Here is a 7897-nt window from a genome sequence, read left to right on the forward strand (position 1 = left end):
TCTATCGGTGTATTCTGCCGATGGGTGAACTTTTTTGTTTCATTTGGCATGCCCCCAGTATGGGTTATCGGGGTCCTCCCTGGTTCTGGTGTTGTATGTTTATGTGTTTTTATTGAATTATTTTATGTTTTTAAATGCTGTTTTTAATTGTTCAAATGGTTCAATGTTTTCATGCTCTCTGCCTGCAGGACCCTGATTGGGGGGCAAGGCAGCATAAAAATGTATTAATTAATTAAATAAAAAAGTTAACATGCCATAGATGCACAGAACACATGAACACATGAAGCCGCCTTATACCGAATCAGACCCTTGGTCCATCCAAGTCAATATTGTCCACTCATACTGGCAGCAGCTCTCCAGGGTCTCAGGCAGGGGTCTTTCACATCACCGACTTGCCTGGTTCCTTTAACTGGAGGTGCCAGGGATTGAACCTGGGACCTTCTGCATATCAAGCAGATGCTCTACCACTGAGCCACAGCCCCTCCCCTTAAGATTTATGCGTTGGCCGGGAATCGAGCCCGGGTCAACTGCTTGGATGGCAGCTATGCTCACCACTATACCACCAAGCCAGTGTTGGGCTGGCATTCTAATTAAGTACACAAAGCTGCTTTGCATGGGTAGCAGCCCAGTTTTCAGCCAGGCCCTGGGCTCAGGCAAAGTCACAAGGGTAAGCTCTTCTTGTGTCTTCAGCATCTTGTTTAAATCCCGCCTTACTGAAGTTTATGTGCATCTGGTTGCTCTCCAAACTTCAGGGAGATGTCACAGTTACCGTGCTATGTACGTTTATGCATCGTATCATCACACGGGGTGACAGTTTGGAGTGTGACTCGCACTGGGACAGGGTAGTGTGGTGGGCGAGATGGTTGCTATGTCTGTGGGCCGCCTCGGTTACTGTGAATGGGCTCATCGCTGTGCAAACATTGGTCTGTGTAGGACCTGTCACAAGAACATTAATATTCTTTGATGGCTGGAAATCTCTTTCCCCTGCCCTTGAAAGGTGACAACCTTCAGCTGTTGGGAAGGGATGGGAAACAATTTATAGCAATTTAGAACTGGGTCAGAGAGAGAGAGAAAGAGCAGTATATATGTGCGCGCAGGGGAACGGCTAGGAATATGATAGTTTCTCTTTGAGAATTTGCTGCATGGTGAATGGTTGTGTTGCCTGCTTCAGGAAATCTGCTTGCTTCCAATAGGCTTTGTATATTTGTAAACAGATCTTATAAAGTCACCCCAAGTCTCTTGTTTTCTCTTTTATGACAAACCTCTGCAATACTGCCCTTGAACTGCTCAGCAAGTGATCAAGGAAATCAGGCATGGTTAACCATGTTATGTTGGGCTGAAGAAGAAACATTCTGTAGCAGGGTAATCCATATTCTGTCAAAGAAAGCAAAATTCTGCAGCCTGCCTAATCTGGCAAATTAAGGCCTCCTGCATATCTTTTGCTTATTTTGTATGATTTTAGGTAGGCAAACTGGAGAAAGGTGGAGTGTAAATGAAGTAGATGATGATGATGGGGATAATTGCATGCCTTTTCTCTTTTCTTTTTCTTAGGGTGTTACTAAATGTGACACAGGCAGTTGTGTGATCAGATCTTCCCAGAAGTAGCTGATGGACTCAGATTGGGGCCAAGCAGGGGTGGAGGCGGGCGCTAACGTTTCCATCCATGCACCATTTTGCCACCCCACCACACCGTTGTAGTTAGGTTTGAAACAAAAAGGTCAGGCACCAATTTTTGACCTTTTCTCTTTCTTTCCAGAGCTAATTAACGAGAAAGGGTACTTGCTTTTGATTGGTGAAACTGTCAGGGGGGGAATGTTAAATCTCCTCTCTTGCTGGGTTGCCAACATCCAGGTTGGGCCTGGAGATCTCCTGGAAGTTCCCCTGAAGAAAATGGCTGGTTTGGAATCGTGGAAGGGAACTCCAGGGTCATCTAGTCCAACCTCCTGCACAATGCAGGAAATTCACAACTACCTCCCCCCCCCAACACCCCCGGTGACCCCTGCTCCATGCCTAGAAGATGGCAAAATAAACTCCAGGATCTCTGGCCAAATTTGCCTGGAGGAAAATTGCTTCCTGACTCCAAAGTGGCGTTTGGCATTTCCCTGGGCATGTAAGAAATGGCCACGAGAACCAAGCACTGACGAAAACCTTTCCTCTATGGCGTTGGACCCCACTGTGTTCCCTCCCCGAACCCTGCCCTCTCCAGGCTCCACATCCAAATCTATAGGAATTTCCCCAACCCAGAGTTGGCAACCGCTCCTTGCACATTTGATATTCCAATTTCTAAAATGCTGGGAAGATCAGAACACAACTCGCCCAAGGTCTTGTCTATTTAGCCCTTATTTTTCCTTTTCTCGGGGTTTGGTAGAATTGGGGGTGGGGAAGACTGGGCTTTGTTAAAGGGAAAGAGGGAGGTGAGGTGGGAGGGTTTTTTTTTTTAAGCCTACGTATATAAAACGCACACACAAAGAAACATCAGATAAAGAAACAATTTCCCAAAATGCATCCATGCAGAGAAACCACACTAGGGCGAGGTCTGAGCGGGATAAAAAAAGCCTTTATTTCTTATGAACACCCTAAAATAGTATTGAAAAACCTGGCCCCTCCCCCCCCCATCCGGATGCCTGGGTCCCTGCCCCACCCAAACCCTGCCCCATTCTGGCGTTGGGGCGCTGCCCCATGGTTCACCGCCCCCCCTCCCAGCGAAACCCCACCCGCTCCAAGAAAGTCCACCCCACCCACCTACCCCGTTCCCTAAAACAGTATTTCTAAAGTTATTACTAAATTGCCCCCAGATAAGAAAAGGGACAAAGAGACACAAGGAAGGAAAGAGAAAGAGAGTGAAAGCAGAGTTGGGGGGGAGAGAGACGGAGATTGTGGGTTTCTTGGTGACTGCAGGACTACCAATGAGGGAGGCTGCCTGTGGGCCTGACTCTGCACTTGTGGTTGTATCTGTGTTCACGAGTGTATTTGAGGTTTGGGGCGTGCGCCTTTTGTGGGTTCCTGTTATTCCACGTCTGCAACGTAGTTCTTATAGTTTTCGCGTGTATTTCTGTGTCCACGGCCGTCAGTGTGTTTTATGAACTATTAAGCGGGTTGCCTACCAAAGCAAAAGTCTCGGTAAACCCGTTAACCCTGTACGGTGCTCCCGCACCCGTTGCTGCTTACAGACTCAGGGCCGTTTCACACGGGACGTAACTTCTCAACCCTTCTACCATTTGCAAGCGATGGTGTACACATCTCGTATCTCCAGGTAGGAGGGCCACTGGGTTGGACGCTCACCCAATGAGAATGCTCTTTGGGGAGTGGTCCATCATTGTGATTTGTATACGGATGTGATTGTGGCTCTGAGATTCTGTGTGTGTGTGTATAATTGCAATCTTGTTTTCTTGTGTTTGTGATGGAAGCTGTGTGCTTGTGGCGTTTTGTGTTGAATCGCGGTACCATTTTGCTGCGCGTGCTCCATTAAGGTACACGTTGCACGTGTGACGTTGGGTTCTATCTGAGAAGGTTTTGTTTCTTTACCCGCTGGCATGATTGTTCGTGTGTGTGCTTGTATGCCTTTGTGCTTGACTGTGGTTGGGAGCGGGAGGGGGCATATTTTCTCGCAGTTGACTGTTGGCAGTGTTTGGGAGTGACAAAGTGTGTTTCTGGAGGAGTGCGCTTTGGCACCTGAGACGGCGCCGTTCTTCCCGCCAGTGTATTGGAGAACTTTTAGAGTTGGGAGGGACGTTGCAGGCCCTCGGATCCAACCCCAGCCCTGAGACAGGACGCTCTAGACAGCTAAACAAAACCAGCAGATGGAAGGAGACTTTGCAGCACCCTCAGGTAGTTTGTTCCATTGCCAAACAGACAGGAGTGTGCCTATTCCAGCTGGTTGCCCCAGAAACAGCTGGGCCTGTCTCTTCTGATCGAGTCCCTCGCCTGGGCTGCATGTTTGCATGCAGGAGAAAAGCGCTCGCAGGAGGGGGATTCGCCCCCACCCCCATGTTGCTCGCCATTTCAGCCCAAACTGGACCATCACTCCCTTCGCCCCGTACAGTCAAGCAGCACTGAACCGAACGGCTGTTACTCCGAGGCGTTTCCCTGCGCTTCAAAACCCGTCGCTTGGAGGTCCTTCCCATCCGCGGAACAGCCCTTTCCCTCTCTTTTTCCCTCTTTCCTTTCTAAATATTTGAAAACTGTCATTGTGTCTTTTTTCCCTGCCTCCCCACCCCCTTCATCTGAGTTTCCTCTAGGCAAGACAGACCCAGTTCCTTCAGCGTTTCCACGTGTGACTCGCCTCCCAGACCTTTGATCATCTTTGCGGCTCTCCTCCAATTCCCCCCCTCTCATTTGTCAACATTTGACTGGAGCCGAGATGCTCAAACCTGAGCGCTGCACTTCAAACGAGCACGAGGAGGAAAGAGGAGAGAAAGCACAGCTTTACTGGGTCAGACCCTGGGTCTGTTTTGCCCCGTGCGAGGGCGAGGCCTCTGGGTCCTCTTGGCTGGCTTGGAATTCTGCACCAAGTTAGCCTATCTTTATGCACCAAGACAAGCATAACTATGAGTTGCAGTTATGCCGATGAAAGGAGTCAGCAGCTTTTTTGGCTTATATTGCATTATTGGTCCTGCCAGCCAGAGGCAAGAATGAAAAGCTACATGGGGGCATTGAAGCTTCGGGGGTGCCCCCCCCCAGCACCTGGAAATCTGACTGAGAGTCTCGCATTCGCTGGAGTTCCGCAGACGTTGCCAACACGCTTTCAAACCTGTCTTGCAGCCGCAAAAAACGGAAACGTGAATGCTCAGATTCTTAGGATGCAAAAATCGACGCCTAATTCTGACTTTTGCACTTGGGTGGCGTTTGGGTACAATGCACACAGCCCTGGTCACATCTGTGTGAGCAATGAGTGGCAAAAGGTTTAGGACCTGGGAAGGCCCACTAAGGCTTTTGCCTCAGCAAGGGCCATTTTCTAGGCTTTTGTAAGGGGAGCACCATTAGGGGCAAACCTGGCGTGACAGTTTATTTTTTTAGGAAATACCTATGCTGCAGCTCCAGAGAATTTGCTGTAATAAGTGTGAGCATGTGAATCATGCTAAACTCCTGTAAAGTGGGGGGGGGGGGGCTGATTTAGAAGTACAGCTTGGCAAGTAGGAAAGGGAAGCTAAACCCCCCCCCCAATGCTTCTCCTCAGCCATTTTGCTTTCAGTAGGGATTATTTCTTGGAGGCCACTGGGCGGGAGAAAAATCCCCTCCCCTTTTCACTTTATGAGGGTTCAGTGTTACACAGGGGTTTGCCACCATCACATCTACTTTGTTGCCAAGACTTGAGTTAACCCATCTAACCACCTGGGGTCTTTATGGTACGTGCTCTCGCTTTAGGAAAAATGTCAGCATCACAGGTCCAAACAGAATACTCTGTTCATTGCCACCTCTTGAGTTCTATCGCTGAGCATCTCTCGAGCATATGTTATCTACTTGCCATTTATATGTTGCTACTTTTCATAGGGTTGTCTAATTCTTCTTTGGGGCGGGGGAGATCACTGCCGATAGGCATACCCCGTGACAGTGAATTGCACAGATCAGTCACGAGTGCTGGGTAAAAAAGCTACACACTTACTTGAAACCTGTTACTCTGTTAGTTTGAACAAGAGCCCCTTGGCTCCTCACATTAAGAGAGCGTCTCCCACAGGAACGTACCAAATTCCAAGCGTGAGAAATGTCTGTACACACTGTAAGACTTTAGGGCAGGGGTGTCGAACTCATTTGTTATGAGGGTCAGATTTGACATAAATGTCACTTGGTCAGGACTGGAGGGGCAGCTGGCTCGTGGGCCGGATAAGAGCTCTCCAGGGGCCAGCTCCGGCCCGCGGGCCTTATGTTTGACACCCCTGCTTTAGGGTTCGGGCTTGTTTTGAGGACCGGTGTCCACTCCCCTGGGGGTCTCCTGTGAAGGATGAACTTGCACATTTCCTCCATAGGAAGATATGTGAGATGTACCTGCATTGGGAGTACATTCATCAGGGCCAAACTATAGGCTACGGTTATTAATGAGCTGGATCTGGCTTCTTTGGGCCCAATTCGTGTGGCCCGTAGCCACGCAGCAGCTGTGGGGAACTCTTCTTTAAAAAAAGAGAGAGCCCAAACAGGCTCAGAACACACCCCGGGGGGCGGAGGGGGAGGAGGAAAGGCTCCTGCCTCACCCCCAAGACATTTCCCCGGGGGGGGGGGGTTATTTAGCTGCTCCATGTGTTCAGACTACTCCATATGGAACAGCAAAATCAGCAAAATAACTCCCCCTCCAGCGTACTTTTCTTGCAGGAATCCAACTCTGTGGTTCTATTATTCTAAATCTGGAGGCAGGAGCTCTTCCCCCCCCCTCCCCCAAGCCATTTAGAGCCTGTTTTGGCTTTCATCTTTTTTTCTTTTTAGAAATTGTTCCCTCCAGCTGCTGTGTGTCTGTGGGACACATGAGTTGAAACCCAGACCAAACTTGTCAAAAACTGTAGCATATAGCTCGTCCCTCACATCCCCACAATATGAGAGGTACCTGATCCTTCATTCACATGGGAGGTGTGGAGAAATTATGTACAAGTCCACACTCCCTCAGTTTCCACTTCGTCAGCAGCGCAAAACGGTTCAGAGAAACCAGCTTTAAGACAGTGTACGGTAATCTCAGTTATGATCTACAGCATTTTATATATTTGCTATTGGCTTCTTTTTGTTTGGGTTGAAATGTGGGTGCCTCCTTGATCTAAAGAATAGCTTTATGCCTTCCATCCTTTTCTGCACTGGCAGAAAAGCAGTGCGCCAAGGAATCCATGGTGCAGAATTTCCCACAACGCGTTCTGCACTCTCGATTCATTTGTGTAATTTTCGCTCAGCTTGACGCGCAAGTATAAGAGTTTGTGTTTTAGAGACCATGACACTTGTTTGCGGTCACTATTGGGAGGGGGGGGAGCATGACTGCAAGATTAAAGCAGAGGGAAAGGAGAAAGAAGAAACGTGGGTGAGAAGAGCAGAGAAAAGAAAGAAGGGACAAGAGGAAGCGGAGAATGTGCAGGAAAAATATCACAGTTTTCTGTTGAACAAAGTCACAGTTTTGTCTCCTAACATCCCCTCCCACCCAGAAGTTCAAACAGTTGTATGGTTGTTTTCCCCTCCCCCTCGGAGCACGACCCGACCAATGGCACTTCTCCCCTGCTGTCATTCTGTACGGGGAGGGGTGCACAGAGTCCTGGATTTCATGACTGGTTCGTTTGCAGTGGCCCTCCCTTGTTCGGAGAGTAACAGCCCTGCTGTTGCAGCAGCCAATTGCCACTGGCCACAGGAACCCACCCCATCAATGTGCCACAGGGTGGAAGGAAAGCCCTTTTTCTGGATATAAAAGGTCTGTCCCGGAGGAACAGGAAGGGAACAGCTCCCTTCTAGCTCCTGCTGTAAATCGGCTGGTGGAAGGGACAGGGCGTTTTGTCACAGGGAGCTACTCTGGCGGCACTTGGGATAGCAGTAGCACGGTGTTGCCCCTCTGAACGATCCTCTCCACTCCCCCTTCCGTTCGGCTCTATGGGCTTAGTTGTGACTCCAGTCGCCACGGTAGGTTTAACAGGTAACACTTTTGGTTTAAAAATTCCCCTTTCCTGTGGCAGGGAGGTGTGGCGCTATCCTGGATCTTCCCGGCGGCCTCTGTGGCTTGCCCTTTGCCTTGGTGGGTTCGTTTGTGGCACTGTTCTGCTTCCCCCTCTCCATGTTTCTTCTTCGTGATACTACCTCTGTGCCCTGGTTGGGGCAACAGCGCCATTTCCGCCATCTCAGTCCCCACTTGGTGGCCTGAACGACAGTTCAGTCTTTACTCTGCGGTCCTGTCTGAAGCGTCTTTCCCCACCCCCACCCCAGCCCCACCCCACCTGTTGCT

General features: G+C 49.5%; 1 non-coding gene across 1 annotated transcript; it reads right to left on the reverse strand.

Annotated features, from left to right (window-relative positions):
• Positions 1-410: 410 nt before the first annotated feature.
• On the reverse strand, positions 411-482 carry TRNAI-GAU (transfer RNA isoleucine (anticodon GAU)). Its single transcript has one exon. It is a non-coding gene; the product is annotated as a tRNA-Ile (tRNA).
• Positions 483-7897: the final 7415 nt, after the last annotated feature.

This window comes from Euleptes europaea, chromosome 18 (assembly GCF_029931775.1).
Source record: "Euleptes europaea isolate rEulEur1 chromosome 18, rEulEur1.hap1, whole genome shotgun sequence".
NCBI lineage: Eukaryota > Metazoa > Chordata > Lepidosauria > Squamata > Sphaerodactylidae > Euleptes > Euleptes europaea.